Below are 18,907 nucleotides of genomic sequence, written 5' to 3' on the forward strand. Positions count from 1 at the left end.
TGATGGCTGCAGCCAATCAGGTCCCTTGCTTTACTTGTTAGCTGCTCTCAATCAGGTCCGCTTCAGTGAAGCAAGGGACCTAATTGGCTGTAGAAATCAAGAAGCAAGTTTTTTTAGTTAATATTTGATTCATTTTTTCCAATTTATATTTATGTTAGCATTCTGGAATAAGGCATAATATTATAAGACTCTCTCATAGATTTTAATGTTGTGGATAGATAATTTAGAAAAGCAACCATTCTTAGTTTGTTTCATTGGTATATAGCAAGGTGATTATTTGTTTCTGAAAGACCTGTGCATTTTTTAGCTGCTCTGATATCTGAACATTATAAAAGGTGAACTAATTGCTTCTGAAAGATTCCTGAAATAGCTTAATCAGAATGTAATTATGGACATAAATTTGTATTCATTCCCAAGTAAGAAATGTTATTATAAATTAAGTAATAATAGTCTGTCTTATTTTGACTATCTTTTAGCTTGTCACTTCTCTGACATTTGCTTGGTAAGTCAGTGGTAAAACTTGAAAGGCCTAGAAGGGTTAAAAGGATATATCAACAGAAACAAAAAATAAAAAAGAAAGTGAAGGATGCAAGAACGGAGCATGAAAGGAATAGCATAAGCTAGTCAAAGAAGAAGAGTGGGAGACAGAAAGAGAATGAGATTTGTGAAGTCCTTAGGATGTGGAACAGATGTCTATCTCGTGGAACTTTAGGATGAATGGAAATGGGGTCTGTGAGACAAGAAGGACCTGGATGGTAGAAAACTGGAGCTATACATAGTAAAAGACTAACTAGTCAGGCAAGGAAGGATAAAGTAAGTCTTTGGATCTTTGCTTCTCATCACTAGCTACAAAGTTTTGTCACATACTGTATGCTAGAAATGCTAGTGTTTGATAATGGATCTTGTTTTGCTGTTCTGGAGTTTGCAAACTTATGACGACATATGGAATTTACATGTAATTACTGTAGTGTTTCATGCATCAGCTAGTGACCAGGAAGAAGGGGCTGCACAGACTTTGAAGGAAAGGATAAAAAAAAAACAGAAAGGGAAGATTAAAGAAACCAAACTGCCCCAGTTATTTTTAGCTAAGCATTACCTCTTAGATGACTATAGGTTTATCTCTGATGGAACTATTTATGCTGAGAAGGCTGAGATCTGTATTTTTTGGCTGTTTTTTTTCTCCACAGCCTGACAACCATCAGCCCTCACGCGGCCTACTGACCCATTCATTCCTTCATCCCCAGTGGGGAGTCAGCCAGGAAAAGCCATCATTTGGGTAGCCATCCTTTGTAATGTGAGTTTTTCTTTAGCTCCATATTCAAGCACACCACTAGAGAAGGTGGGATATGCAATTGGTGTTAGCACTGGGTGGCCCCTCCATTCTGCAAGGCACATATACCTGCAAGCAACCCTGCTCGCCGACCTCAAAATATGGCAGGAAGTTTCCCCAGTTTCCACTGGAGAAAACAGCATAGTTATGTGCTCTCCAAGTGTGCGGACCCCCACCCCAGAGTGATGCAAATGGGATATACCCCTTTACCGTTCACCCTTCTTGCCTGGCTCCTCCAGTAGCAGGGTCACTAACTGAACTCTGGTCACCTAGATTGTAATCAGGACTCCATCTCTCTGCACCACAGAGCCAAGAGAATAAGATTCACGTTTGATTTGTTTCTACCAGGTTTGAAGGCAAACATCTGAATATAGCAGTGGCCTCAGAAGCAACATTTTAGTAAATAAACCAAGTTGAGAAATTTTACACATGAGGATTTATGCTATGAGTGAAACTATAGTTATGTCCCAAACAGACTCCTGGAGTAATTTAGAGAAGTTTTGTGTCTATGTCATATACAATGGTTACCAGTCATCAGTCATCTGTAAGAAGACACAATGATCAGATCAGTGCAATATTCTGATTGTGCCAGTTTGTAACCCTGAGAAAAAGATGGAAGATTTGCTGTGCAGCACAGAGCTTCTCATGCTTTGCCACCAGGAAAGCTAAATATATCAATGGAAGTTGAAGAACAGAAATGCATCTGAGCCTGTTATGACCAAAGAAAGTGAGAAACCCTTCTCTGCACTTGTAGTAACTGAAAACAAACATTTTCAGACTCTTCAGATTTGTCTTTTGTTACCCTACCTAAGGCAGTATAAAACTGCTACTTACTAAAACAAACTCCTTCTTAACCCAAAGGACTCTATCTGTGAGAAGTGTAAATACTTATCTAATGTGGAGGCGTTCCTCTCCCAGTCAGGTTATGCACCAAGTAAAATACACATTACCCCCATCCAGACATATGCAAAATCCACAGACTGTCATCACAAAACTGTCTGATGCTGATGCCATTAAAAGAAATATCTAACCAAGCCTTCTAGAACTCCTAAGAGTAGGCGTTAGCTTAAACCTTCAAGCTTCTCTCCTGAAAGCAGTTATTTTCAGCTTTGGAATTATGCTGAGAGGTTAGGAGGTTGGTAGGGGGCTGTGAGAATGTTGCACAATGTCCAGATGTTTGTTAGTTTTGGTCTGTTCTTCATAAATGTGGGGTCACACAATGCATGCCACTGCAAAATCTTATTTTAGCATCATTATTAATTCATAAGCCTAGTATTTTAAATTCTTAATTCTCAATCTTACTGTAGTGCTGTCCATCATGTGTGGGTGTCTATGTCCTGTCTGTGAGTCTGTGTAACTGTCTGCCTTGTGTCTCTGTCCTGTGTGATGGAGTCTGTGTGGGTGTCTTTGTATACCTCTGCGGGACTGGCTACCATGATGCTGTACAGAGGCTTGCCATAATGTAACAACATTACTACTAAATGCCAGTCAGTGTGTGTGTGTGTGTGTGTGTGTATTTGTGAGTGGCTACCTTGCTGTGGTACAAGGGTTTGTTGTAATGTAACATTAGTATTAAATGCCAGTCAGTGTGTGAACCTCTGTGTGTGGCTACCTTGCTGTGGTACAGTGGCTTGTCATAATTTATTGGTACTACATTTTATTTATTTAACATTTGTTGACTGGGAAAGTCCGACTAGGTCAGAGCCTATTTTTAGCAGAGGCTCAGGGAGAAATGCTGCAGAAGCATGTCTTTGGAATGTGGGAGGAAACCACACAAATGCAGGGAGGACATACAGACTCCACACAGAAGGCACCCCAGCTGAGAATCAAACCAGAAAACCTCTTGCTGGGGGGGGGGGTGACAAAGTTAACTGCTGCACCACTGCGCAGTCCCAGTCAGTGTGTGTGTACCATTGTGAGTGGCTACCTTACTGTGGTTCAGGGGCTTGTCATAACGTAACACTGGTACTAAATGCCAGCCAGTGTGTACCTTGACATTTCAAGTCTTTTTAATGGTCTGAATGTAATAATACTACACAGTGATTGTTAAATGGTGCTTCATGAGCTTGATAGGGAAGGAGGCATGATGGCAATATGGTCACACTTTTTATATTCTCCTGGGTACGGCCCCCAACTTGAAACTTTCTGGGGGGCCCCAAAATAATAGCACCAACCCTGCATACATGGACACAGTATTGCTGTGCAGGTATTCATAACCCTGTAATGTACTGTGCACCATAACTCACAGGTGTACATACCATTGCTGGATGTGTATCTGTGTGTCAGATAGGTATCCAATGCTGATTACAGCCTCTGTGTCTTTAGCAAATAATTGTGGACACATTTTTAGCATATGTATGATGAGTATTTACACAACATCATCAGCGGTGCATGGATAATTGATGGAATACCATTTGGCCACATACCCAATGTACGGTACTTATGGTGAGTGTAGATCATATTGTGGACATGCCAGTCTCATTCATGACATGGCATGCTAAAACACAACTGCATATTTAAGCACTACACATACCCAATATGTGTCATATGACCTAGCCACTCAATAGCATCACAAGACATATATGTGTCAGTTGTGCAAATGGTGATTGGTATGCATACTGTTTAGAGGTGCATATGTGTGTACACACGCATCATTATGGTGTGTAGCAATGACAGCTATGTGTAGTACTGTGGTTACTGGATGGGGTATAGTACCATAGGACATCATCATGAAGCATCAGTTGATCACTCAAGGCTACAAATGTTTCACAAACCAGCACAAATCATGCTGTGCCGGAACTGTACTACCTTGGCTAAATTCACCATTTCTCAACCAGTTGTTACATGAGTTTGTAAGGAGGCCAATAAGGAGCATTCCCTGACAAGAATGCGTAGTGTGTTGCAGAGTGTTTAAATGCCCCAGGATAGGCCTCTACCCCTCAGGTATATTATGTGTAATGTGTGGATGAGATTTTGGATACATGTAGCATGTTAAAATGCTCTGTGTATGACATAGATGTGTATGTTATGTGCATGTTGAGTATCAACTGTGCCTATCCAATGGTCACTACAGTCTAGCCACCTTTGTTTGAGATGGTCTGGGTATTCCATGTGTTTGAGGCAGCTAATCACATTAGTGAGATGTGCGTGCTCTTACACCAAACATGCACAGCATGTATTATGGGTAGGTGTGTTGCATGTGTACATGGCCTACACCTTAACTATGACATGCACTTTTTATTTACAATAATAAATGTAGAACACACTCACCAGTATCTGTCTGCTGCCTTAATGTCACCCCAGAGGGACCTACATATAGATTCAACAGTTTGTCAGTGGCCACAACTGTGGCATTGCTACTGTGTGTTTGCAATATTACAGTACAACAACAGTTTACATTCACAGGGCTACAGATTATGTTCCAAATGATCAGTATTGCACAACAACACTCTCCGCATCTTTGAATGACACACTCCACATCTCACATATGCATGATCTACCAGTACAGATAACAGTAGTCTACAGATATGCCATGTTACCTGCATGCTCCATGTGTGCTTGCTGGGTGGTCCAACCTCCATCATGGTGTATGTCTGCTGCTGTTGTTGTTCGGCAGGTGCCACCAGGCTCATGAGCAGCTCCTCCACTCTGGTGAGGGGGGGATGGATATTAACACCACCTCCTGTTGCAAACTGTTGTCTACGCACATCAGCGGCACGCTGATGGACATGTTTGAGAAGATCACTGCAGTGGTGGCGTACCTGCTCATATGTCCAGTTATGCAGGCCTACATCATTGACCCTGCGGACAACATCTTGCCACATTGTAGTATGCTCCTACTGGTCCTGGCTGGTTCGTGAGAACATGAGACGGTAGTGCTGAATCATACTGCTAGTAATGTTATCATCTTCAGCACTACTGTAACTCAGGTTCCTGCGATGGGCCATGATCCCTGGAAGACATAAATACAAAAAATATGTCTGAGCAAGTCATATGGCACATTTAACATTATACAGTACAGATATCACTGAACTGCCATATACAGCAACCTATAAGCTAACCGAGAGTGAAACACTGTAACTGCCACTTATTACTGCTCACCCCTAAACTGCTTGAAAGTGCCTTGCTCCCTATCTATCTAATGAACCATGTTCTGCACAGCAACAAAATAAAATCACTATATAAGACTATACAAGAGTACCTGGCACACAGTATGCAACACGATGCACCACCTAGCCACAGCAGATATACATCAAACTGATGTGTAAAGAAATATATCATCCATCACAATCAGTGTAAGGTCCAGTAAATGTATTACTATTATACCACACAACTTATTAATGCCAAACCAATGGCCAAAATATGTGCACAATTGGGAATATACGTCACATACTGCTGTAGTACACTATGAATGTTGCTAGATACGATGTTGTATGTTTTACCACATATATGTCAAAGGACATGTTACAGACATACCCACACACACATCAGACATAATTACAGGACACAAAGGTATGACAACCCAGATAAGCTTTCAGTGTGTACTATACAGTACTGTGTGTCAATACTTACACAACCTTAATCTTGATAAATGTAATCTGTGATGAATACATGGACCACACAAAACAGTGTATGCAAGCAATGTGGACATACACCATACTTTGCTGTACAGGCCCAGAGCTTCAAGTAGTACTACAGTACACACTGGGTTTGCATTCAACATCGGTACCAATCAATAATCATAGATGTAGTGCTTTAGACTCCAATGACACACCCTAGTTAAAACCAAGGGACTTAATCACACTTTATGCAATAGCACTTGTTCTGCCTAGCAACAGAATACACAGCTTTTGCTAGGATCAAAGCAAGGAGCCATAATACCATAACATAAACAGTTTCCCACTAAGCTATCCCACAGATGCATATCTTTGACATATTCACAAACATATTGACCATCACAGTCAGTCAACAGTACAGAAAATCTACTGCAACAAGTAGATGTAGGTGTGTATGAGTATATATAAATATATATATATATATATATATATATATATATATATATATATATATATATATATATATATATATATATATGTACATACACACATCCATTTGTCTACATATACATATATATGTAGGCACATATACATTTCACCTTTCATAGTAAGAATATCAATTATACAAAGGATGCAAGATATACAGTAATGTAATACAATTGCACAGACTTGGGATAAATGCATTGAAGGTGTTCACAGCCCAGGTAGCTTTAGTAGGCCTTACTGGCTTCAACATTGCAAATTGAACAAACCACCTACAGTGTTTAACCACCACATGTCATATACCAGCACTGTATGCTGTCTTGTTTGTCACACACTAAAACCTACATACAAATATGCACATAGTAACCTTCACCAAGATATATATCTCCCCCCTTCACAAACGGTTGCAATATGTCCCCTGCTCTATGCACATATACAAATGTGAATATATATGACACATATATATTTATCTGTATATGTGTGGCATACACACACAAGATCCACGCTGTTGGAAGTCCCTGGACCTCACAGCTGAATTGTTGGGCCTTGCTGCATCACAAACAGGTGTCACATATGAACATACACTAACATTGGGGGGTATATATGGCAACAGATGCAAGATAAGCATACTAGACTGCTACAGCAGTTGCCAATGCTACACTACACTTTAATATGATAATTATGCATGTGTTGTTCTGTCATACCCATGTTTATATAATGGCAGCACTAATCCCCCCCCAACAGCCATTAGCCACACTACTGTAAAGAACACAGATAACATGGATCAGATCTTTGAAATTTCATGCTGAGCTACACATTTTACAGGCATGTCCCACTGCCCACAGACATACACAGTACTGCCCATAGTAGTAGCTAAGCAGAACATCTGTGCATAAAGAAGTACTGCTGCCACATATGAATGGTTTACATTATGTAGACTATTCTTCAATAACATCTACTACATGCCTGTAAATACATATGTGTCACATACCTTTCCTTTGTATGATGTGGTAATATTTCTTTTTCCTTTTCTCTGTCTCTGTCTCTGTCTCTCTCTGTCTCTGTCTCTCTCTGTCTCTCTCTCTCTCTCTCTCTCTCTCTCTCTCTGTCAGTCTCTGCAATAGAGTGATTGAGTTTGTTGGCAGAGATTGCAGCCTGCTTTTGTAGGAATTTGCACATGAGCATGTGATGGCCTCTGCACCAATTAGTGGCCACCATTTGCTAATTGCATGCAGCCTGCTGTGTAGTAATTGCAATAATTACTGTCATAGCAACCCAGTACTATAAATTGCTGACTCATGTAGGCGTGGCCCTTTCAGCTTTCCAAGATGGAGATCATCCTTGTTTGGTGTGGACATTATTGTTTAAGACAGAAGGTTGGTATAGTTCTTATATCAGAAGCCAGGGGTGTAGCCAGAGATTTACATTTTGTACTCAGACCTAATGTTGCTGCTTCCAGTACCCACTTGTCAGTGTAGAAATGTACTCACCCCTCAAAATGCTACCCGAAGATACATGGAAAGATGTACTTTCTTTTCAACTGTTACAATTAACTGCCATACAAAGCTAGTTATAGCGATGTATTCCTTTGGCACAAGAATTGTTTCTGAACTGCTATACTGTGAATATTCATTTACACAGTTCTAAACAGTTTGTGTTTTTTTAGTGTTGACATTAGCACGGGCTGCTCAGAAAAACTGGACACATGTCAGTACTGTGAGTATGCTTACCTACATCCTTGGTAGACCCTGCACACACAGGTGTATTCTACATTTGGGTAGGGTTGCAGAAGTACAGAGAGTGTAAGTATTATTGTGTGGATTTTATCTTGCTGGACTTACAGGGTTGCTGTGTGCATGTTAGTTTATCAAGGCAAGTAGTCTGTCTGCGTAACTCCCAACTGTGGACCTATCCACATGATAGCCAGAGAATAGTCTGTTATTTTTTTGTCTGTGCACCGCACAGGTCTTTTCAGCAACAGAGCAATAGCATTCTTACAGTTGGTTGCTACCAGTACATGGCTACATCCATTTGTATTTCAGTGTTGTATTCCTGCATAAGGGAATGCTTCCGAAACAACTTCCAAAGCTATTTGCACAGTGTGTAACAGCAGAAAGGCTGATATGCCTCTGTTACGATATCAATCACGAAGACACGAAGTTCCTCCAAAAGGTTTATTAACGACAAGGCACATACACATAGAACCAACACTGACCTAGGTTTCGTCCTGTGGACTTCTTCAGAGTGTTGGTAACCATAACATTTATACTAAACTTCAGTAATTTGATTAATTGAATAATTGCACCAAGCTGTTACAATGATGTTTGGAAATTACAACAGTAAAAGTAAAAATGACAAGTTTTACTTTTTGCCTATAACACCCACACATACAACATTAAACACATAGTAATTACTAATAAAAAAAAATATATATATATATATGTGTGTGTATTAATAAATATATATATATATATATGATAATACAAAATGTTTAAAATGCATATGTACATATAAATAATATTTATATTGCCATTAAAAAACTGAGTGTTAACTATTTGATGTATTATAAACTGTCCACTAGTAAGGTATGTGTAATTCTACTTAACCAACTATAATGTTGAGATAACCCAAACATTATTGATTTATACAAATAATTTAACTGCATAATATTAACCCAATATGTTTTGCAGCCTAAGATAAGGTTTAATAGTTATAAATTCGTTAAGCCCTGGAAGAAAATGTGCATTTAATATCATCTGCCACTTGAGCTCACAAACATCCAGGTGGTATTCAGTTAACCTACCCTGTGGATCCTGAACTAACTGTTCTAATATACAAAAAGAAAATTTGTGATCTTTGTATGCTATAATATGTCGTGCTAAGGCATTAGTGGGTTTTTGGTGTTGAATGTCCAAGACATGTTCCTTAATTCTGTCCCTAAATTTTCTACATGTCTTGCCCACATAGAATGCCATGCAGATTTCACATTTAGCTAAATAAACTACGTTAGTTGAATGACAGTTGAACCTACCCCTAATCCTAATGAATGTATTGTTACCTATTATTTTACTTCCTGTTTTCATAATATAAGGACATGTACTACACCTACCACACTTGCTATTACCTCTAATTCTATTGACATTAGTATCCAAGTGTGTATTGCCTCTCTCAAAAATTTGTTTCAAGGCTCTGTCCTTACGAAATATAAACTTGGGTTTGCATAATGTATAACCCTGAAATTCCTTTAACCTACTGAATGATCTCCAATTCTTCTCAATAATGTTAATAATAGCATCAGTGTCCGCATTAAACGTAACCACAAACAAGATATATTCATCCCGTAAATCATACTTCAATTGATTATTAATATTATTACTGAATAATGGGTATAAACTTTTAAGTATAGACTGTATCTGTCCATTTATCATTTTTGTCTGTATTTCATTCTTTAGGTCCTCACATAAAGATATAGGATAACCCCTATTAGTAAATAATTTTATCATGAAATCGACTTCCCTTACAAACTCAACATCATCACTTACCATACGTGCTGCCCTAATAAATTGTCCTTTAACAATCGATTTTTTCTGATTCTCCGGGTGCCAGCTGTCATAATGCAAGTATGAGTTTGAAAATGTGGATTTCCTGAAAATCTTAGATGATATATACTTTTTGTTTTTATTATAAGTTAAGCTTACATCTAAATAATTAATTTCCTCCTTACTGACTTCATGGGAAAATTTTAAAAACCATACTGTTTGGTTAATATAAACAATAAATCTCTCAAGGATGTTTTTTTCTCCCTGCCATATAATAAATATATCATCCAAGAAACGGGTGTATAGTCTAATATATGACTTAAACTCACTATTAAAGACAAAGTTGTTTTCCCAATATGCCATGATGTAGTTGGCATATATGGGGGCACATGCTGCCCCCATTGCCACACCAGTTTTTTGACAAAATCTATAACCTTCAAAAAATATAAAATAATTTTTTAACACTATTTCCATTAACCTTACATAGAGATTTATATGATCTTGCTCATACACCCCAGTAGCTATCAACTGTTCTTCCATCCATTCTAGACCAATGTCGTGTGGTATAACACTGAAAAGGTTAACCACATCAATTGTCAAAAACATAATATCATCATGTACTTCATAATTTCTGATCTTATCCAAAAAGTGCCATGAGTCTTTGGTTATATAAGGAAAACTATTTAAACCATTTTTTAGTTTTGAATCCAAATACTGACTTATAAACGACACTTTACTCCTCTTACCATCGACAATTGGTCTAAAACGAACATTGTTAATACCTTTGTGGATCTTTGGAATACCAAAGATCCCACTGACCACAGGGTGTTTATTTGTCATATAGAAACATTCTTCCTCATTGATCTGCCCTTGAAATAACATGTCCTCAAGAGATAAATCAATATCTTTGTAAGCTATGTTAACCTCATTGATACTTACTTCCACATAGTTGTCGTCCGACAACATAGTTAACATTTCATTGTCATAATCCACCTTGTTCATTATTACAGCTCCGTTTCCCTTATCAGGCTTCATTACGCGTATATTTTTGTTACTACATATAAATTGAATACCATCAATATGTTCCTGTTTTAAATTACTCTGACATACTACGTTGTCATCCTTATATAATTGTCTGATGTCTTGTTCGCACAAGTTTTCAAAAATATGTACCATGTTATTGTAAGGTGGATTGAAATAGCTAGGTTTATGTACGTTAATAGTTTTCACTAAATGCTCTTCACCCTTTTTAAAACCAAAATAGGCCAATAAATTTAATTTACGTGTGAATAACTTCAAGTCTCTAAGTGTATCAACTACATTTCCTCTTCTGCAAGGTACAAAATTAAACCCTTTTGATAAAATGTCAGCATGATGTGTATTAAATTCTGTACTAGAGTAATTGAACAACTTAAAGTCTTTTGTGATATTAAACACTATTGTAGGATTCGACAAGGGGGTATTACATTCATTCATTAGTTCCCTATAAGATGGGTGGGCCTCACCGTCTTGCTGATTAATCTGTGTTATATCATATTCATCATTAACACATAGGGTGGGGATACCACCTGTCCTACCTGCAATGTTTGTGTCATTGTGTACACACTGCCCTTCATTATTAAATATACTTGTACTGACTGAGTCCAAATGTACTTCATTGAACTCACCCATAACATTATGTACGCTCATCTGCATTAAAATGTTATCATCATTGTCGAAATGCACTTCATCCAATATTCCCTCATCATCCAGGTTGCATACTACTTCCTGTTTGCTACAATGATTAATATTTGCATCCAATATAGCTACATTGCTTAACATGCCATCACAAACTTCACTAAATATGGTCGCCGCTTCTGTTAAGTTAATACTGCCACTGTCTTCCATTAAAGAATCATGAATACATACACTTTCCATTGGAAAATTGTCACAAATAGTTCCAGTGTACAAACTAACTTCGTTTGAATTATTACTTCTAACGTCCTTAAACACACTTAGTTCAATATTAAAGGCTGCTGAATCAAGTCTGATAGGCGTGATGGAGCAACTCGAAATTGCATGCCCCATCTGCGGTTTAGCTCCACTGTTCAAACAAATATAACAATCTTCGTCACACGCAGATGAATCGTGTATCCAAAAAATTCTTTTATTTACCTTCTTCTGGTTTTCTGCCACTCTCCTTCCTGACTTTTCCAACGATAGTCCATCCTCGGTTGTAGACCCGATGGAAATCTGTCGTTACCTTGAAAAGGACCTTGCTGCCTTATCCTCTCCGACCTCTTCGGAACTTCTACTAAAGGGTCTGCACCCCGTACGGCGGCACTATAAGAACCTGCTGCTGTTTCCGTCACCGCCCCATCGTCTACTTCTTCATCCTGATTGGTTGTTTCCTCTGTCATGCTGTTACGAGTGGTAATATTGGTTGCTAATGGATACACTTTACTATTCCGATATGCTGCAATGTCCCGTTGCAATTTGTCAGACTTTTTATTATATAAAATTTCACAGTTCTTGTCTATGTCTTTCACCACATTAACATAGTTGGTGAAATATTGGTCAAATAGTAAATCATGCGTGATTTTCTCATGGATTTCATCCAACAAGTTTAACAGTCCCTCAATACGGAGGTTATTATGTTTAACCATAACCTCCATAATCTGTACCCATGTGGTGTCAAAAATAGCGTGAAGTTCTTTAATCATTTCTACATTGTTTTCACAGCCATTCGGGTACCGCCAAACCCGTAACCCTTTTGGGACCATCCGTAGTTGAATGTTACGCTCTAGATAACCATTTTCTAATTGTAGTCTTTTTAACTTGAACAGTTTCATTTCAAATTCTTTCATTAACTCAGTTAATGATTTTTGTTGAGCTCGTATCCCCACCTGCGGCAAGCTGTTGTCCTTACCAAAATTAAAACAACTTGTCATCCATCTCTTCCGGTTATTAGCCACAATGGAATTGGTAGAATTAGATAGTTCAACTGGTGGTCTAGGGACGGAATCGTTACTGTCGGCATCCGACACTTCAACATGTTCTGCCGTCACCAACACAGGTGTGGGTTGGGTTAAAGGTAACCCCAAACTGAAATTAGAACACGTACCGTTAGTGGAATTGATTTTACTAGAAAGTCCTTGTATTAACACAGTGTGCTCACGAAGCTGCTGGTGCACTTGCTGTAATAACACTTTGATGTTGATAGGTGAATCTTCGTCCTCCATGGAAATTGTACAAAGAACAAACCAGATAACCAACCCAACAATTACGATATCAACCACGAAGACACGAAGTTCCTCCAAAAGGTTTATTAACGACAAGGCACATACACATAGAACCAACACTGACCTAGGTTTCGTCCTGTGGACTTCTTCAGAGTGTTGGTAACTGGTTTGTTGGGTTGGTTATCTGGTTTGTTCCTGATATGCCTCTGTGTTTCTGCCTCTTCCAGACCTCTCAACCAATCAAGTACATATTTAAACAGATTTAGGGAAAACTCAAGAAAAAGCCAGGGACAATCAGGGACACCTTTAAAATATTAGTGCCATTAAGTTGAGACATTGAGAGAATCAGAGCATATGAATTAATACACCTTTTCTGAAATAAAAGAGGTGTCTAACTCTTAATTATTGTCATTATTCATTAAGTGTAATTCACCACCTTTCTGGCCAAAGTCAGTAGTTTTCAGAGGGATTCAGAGGGACAGAGATAAAATTTGTGTCAAAATCAGGGACATCCCTGAAAATTAGGGACAGATGGGAGGTATGGCCTCTGCCCTAAACAGATATGCCAGTGTTTGTCTTGCTGTTATACTCTGTGTGGTTGTAAAGTGATGTTGTAACATTATTTCCTGCTAGAATGGCTGCTTCACTTATCACAGTCATGTAATGTAATCCCACAACAACTGTTGGTCAACATCCACAGTACAAGTTGTGTGGTATGGTAGTCCTAATTTTCCTTTACATTCACTCATTCTGATGCATGATATAATTATTTAAGCACCAACTTGATGTATACGTAGCGTGGCTTAGTGGTACTTCATGTTGTGTAATGTGTGCAAGGTCCGGGTTTCAAGACTTACAGAGGTGTTTTATTTTGCTCCTGAGCAGAACAAGGGCCCTCACATACAGAGTGACTAAGGCAGTTTTAAGCAGTTGTAAGCGGGTTTGCGTGGGTTTGTGCATTGCTGCACATTGTTTAGCTAAGCTCAAACAAGCACAAACCCGCGTAAACTCGGTAACTACTGCTTAATAGTGCTTACTCCCACTCACCCTGCACTAATTTCTTTGAAAGAAAAAAAAATGGGGAGATAGGAAAGTGGAGAACACGGGGCATAAAGAGGGAAAGACAGTATGGAAAATAGCTCAGGATGTGCAGGACAGGTGTAGGGAAGGTCCATAGCTGCCCATTTCTTCAACAGCAGCAGCTGTGCATATGCAATAAATTTGGATGTTGATATGAACCCTTCAACCCCTGAGAAAGGAGTGAGGACAACAAAGTATGTTGTAATGCCAATTAAATAACATTTCATGTGTCCAGCGAACATGTGTGCAAAATGGGCAGCTATATATGGGGCGTAATTTTTTTTTTGGGAGCAGATGACCCTTTTTTTTTTTCAGGTGAGAGTGGAATGTGGGGTAGTGGAAGTAGGTATATTTGGGGAGGTAGGTTGGGGAGGTAAACTGACAAGACAAACAAGATGCATACAGGGAGGTATATGAAACATGTGGTGGGTGAACACCTTTAACGGGGAGGGATGTTTGGAAATCGCAAGCCCATGAACCAGATAGAAAAAGTGGGACTGAGGTCCCCACCCATGGGCAGTCACCACTGCACCTTCATGGCCCAGAGGGTGGCTGTGCTGGGGGATGTATAGGAGGGGCATTATGACCCGGAAGTTGTGCCACTCGGGCTTCAAGCTGGCGTAGAAGTTCTGCAACAGAATGTTCAATCTCTCTACGCACCACAGCCCGGACTGTTCAAAGGGTGATAGGTGCCCCTCCATCCACACTTGCACGGGGGGGGGCCGAGCCCCATCCCCTGCAGTGCTTGCACACGAAGGTGGCACAGGGCCAATGGAGGAGGATGTCCCAGGCTGAGCACCAGATCTGCTGGTGCCAGGTGCCTTGACCAGCTGAGGTGGGACAGCTGGGTCCGCTGGGACCGGCCTTCCCATAAGAACTATGTTTTGGAGAGTTTAATAAAGATACGGGTTAGTAACAGTCAACAGCATTCCCAATTAGTTATAACAGCATGCAGAAGTATTCCCATTAACCCAGCACACCAGATTTTCAACAGATGAAAAGCAAGCATAACACATGCATATATAGAATAATAGTGGACATTGCAACAGCATGCAGGTTGAACTGATGGCAACAGGCCACCAATATTGTGGTATTTTAAAAGGGCACATGCATAGAAATTAATGCAAATATTTATAAACCAATAGGACATATGTCCCAACAAATGTTTTGAGATTAGACATACCGACTGAGGTGTGGAATTGCATTGTTTATGCAAATACAGTAGGGTGGGAAAAGATAGCTCAATTAACAACTTATATATCCTTCTAGTTTTCACTATATTCCTATTAACTGCAGTTATATGTCCCTTACATGTATTATTACACTATCCAATGTCTTTATATTGTGCAATTGGATTTTGCTAAATCATTACATACATGAGCTGTAGCTTACTTACAAACTGTCCAAGATGCAGATGTTACTGCAACATATTTTGAGAGTTCCTCAGACACACTACTGCTAAGATGGTACACTGACAGATCTACTTTCATATAATTATCTAGATATGTTCAAGTGAAAGTATCAGTTATATGTTAACAGCTCCCTACATTTCTGGCAGCACACTGACATTTCTGGGGAACACAATACCAAGCTACTCATGTGCCAGATTAACCTGTACATGCTGGCCATGAACCAACAGTTGAGGACTGTACATATGCATACAAGCTACTGGCACTCCCTTCATCTACGTTTTCTGGGCCTACCCAAGTGTGGGTTGATACTGCTTAATACAACACTACTATTTGTAGAATGCAACAGTACAACAACATATCAAAGAAAATGACACAGATGCACTCCATGAATCATACATTTATTAAAGGATTATTACACCTTTATTTATTGGGTTAAAATACTTTTTGAAGGCTCTCTCATTTATTTTATATAACAGTGCATGCAGAATAATTACTAACCTGCCTGATGACGCAGCCTTTGCAGCCTATTTTCATGGGCTTGCTGGTTCATAGCCCGGACACCTGCAGCTGTGAAGTAAATGCAGTGATATTGAGACATACCTATCCATTGTATAGACAAGCATAGCAATTCTTAACTACTTAATACAATGGCTACTTACTTAGTACTGAGGCATTAGGCGTTGTACGGGATTCCTGGATCCACTGGTCTAGTCGATCCTCCCTACATTGTTTCAGGTCAGAATAATAGTGCCTGACCTGCTCACCAGCCCGAGGAACACCAGTTACACTGGTGAGACCACGGGCAAGACTGTTCCAGGCCTCCGTTTTATATTGGGTACCCTGGTACTGGCCCAGCAGGAGTCTTTCCTCATGATTGTGGACAAGGAACCAAACCATTACTTTGGACTCGTCGATGCCCCAGCATTGCGCTCTAAATTGAGTGCCTTCTCCAACGCCAGCCATGCTGACTGCAGAAGGAAGCTACAACCAGTTATAGCAAGTATTCCCACCTGTGGAGCTTAAATATGCCTCATCTCCTGCACTTATTTGTGATTGACCAGTTTTGGAAAAACTCAGCTGTAGGCACGCCTGCTTAGCTGATGTTGGCAATGTTTAAAATTCCTTTGATAGATATGTGTCTGTTGAAAGTGCATGTTTCAGAAATGCTGTCATGGCTTAGCGGTTAAGTACTGTGACTATAGTACACAGTATCCTGAGTTCGAGCCCTGTCACTGCTTTTTATTTTCCTACTGGGCAGACCTGACTGGTTAAGGTACAGTAAAGGAGGTGTGAGCGTGTTTAACCAACTTTGTCCAATTTTGCCCGACTTTGCCCAACATTGCTCAATATTGCTCGACGTTGCTCGATGGCTGATGTTGCGCTGGTTAGCGCGGTGTGCAGCTCCACGCAAATACATTGTGGTTGCGCTGGTTAGCGCGGTGCGCAGCTACGTGCAAAGACAGCGCTGGTTAATGCGGTGCGCAGCTACGTGCAATTGGATTTAAATATGCTCAATACTGGTAAAATGTGCTTAGCAGTGCTTTATATTGCTTAAAATAGGGTACTCATGCCTCAGAATGCATAACCATTTCACCTTCATATATATATATATATATATATATATATATATATATATATATATATATATATATAAAATTCGTTCACTATTACATTTAACATTTCAATGCTTTTTACAAAACTTATACATAAAAAATGTCAGGAAATATTTTTGTATACAGATTTCCAACAGAAAATGGAACGTGCAGTAGTGGGACTCGAACTGGGAATGTCTCCTCTTTGTGCGAAGGCTCTAACCACTATGCTATTGCTATTTTGCTTAATTTGCATATATTTTTTCTTATTATCCTCTTCTGGTGTCTAAGCTGCTAACTGTAGCTAAGCAATGGGCAAACCCACACAAACCCATGCAAATACGGGCACCTATATCGGATTAAAAAAAACCCTCTTTTTATTTTTAATTTTGTCAGCTGTTTTACGTATGGTGGAATGTAGTGTTACATTGTACACATGTGAGTGGATTTGCTCATGTAACTCAAAATTGAGGAATTTCTTCATTGCAGGGGCATAGATTTTTGGACTGCTCGGCAGCCCAACATGCCCACTACACTCATCCATGCTCCATGTAAGCTTTAGAGTTGAGGCAGCGCACCCTCATTAATATGCATGGCGCCCTGCCATCATACTCTTACTCTGGCGCTTCCGTGTAAGACTAATCTAGTCTTACCTGGAAGATTAGTAAATCCGGGGTCTTGTCTTTTCCACTGTCTTGAATCTCTTTCTGTTTTGCTATTACATACCTTTCCCACAATCCTAAATTCATTGTGCTAAATCTTCCCTTTTTTGATTGTGGCACATTTTTGCTATAGTGCAACTTGGGGTAGCTGATTTAAAAGTTCTCTGACCTTACAGAACTATATGCTTTTTGCATTTAAGTAAGTGCGCCACTGTTTGCATAGTTGGTGTCAGCTAGCTCAGTGTACAGAAATCATTTTATTATCCTGTTTTGTGATTCTTTATATTTATTCTTAGCTGTCAGCAGATCTCATATTCTTATGTATTCATCTGTTCAAGTATTTCTATCTTTCTGATGTATGGTATATTTTCATTTTCCCGTATGTCATTCTGGTTATAGTCCTGTCAAAGAATGCTGCCACTTTTGATTACGTGCACCTCCCATTTTGGGAGTATAGTTTTTGGCATTGGCAATCCACCTTCCATTAATATCCAGGAGTAACATTTGCATGACATTCCATATCTCCTATATTAAGGGGTCTGCTTCTGGAATGAGAATGTAAATGAACATGATTGGTTTATAAAATAATGACATCAATATTACCACATTTTCCTGTCAAGATGTTATGATTTTAGGTAAGGCTGTTATTATCATAATTTGAATATTATTTTTTTTTAAGAATGCTAAGTTTCTGCCTATTGTTCCACATAAGATATTTCACACTTCTACCCATAGCTTTTGTAGAAAGGTCTTTTCTTTAACTGGCCCATGTCCAACTTTCTCCTTACAGTCTTCTTATTATACCAAAGCAGTTTTGGTTTCATACTAACAAAGAACAGATATGAATCCAATTTCTCTAAATATGTCCAGTACTGGTGTCCCCTTTGACAAATACTTCAAACATTGAATTTTTAAATAAATTACTTATTCAGATTAGAAATATGTCACAAATCTCATGAACTCCAGTGCATTTTCATAAAGATCCAGTTATTTTTGATATCAGACCACTAATCCATCTTTTGTACCTGTGTT

This window comes from Protopterus annectens, chromosome 2.part0, assembly GCF_019279795.1.
Source record: "Protopterus annectens isolate FY-2018-M chromosome 2.part0, PAN1.0, whole genome shotgun sequence".
Lineage (NCBI taxonomy): Eukaryota > Metazoa > Chordata > Ceratodontiformes > Protopteridae > Protopterus > Protopterus annectens.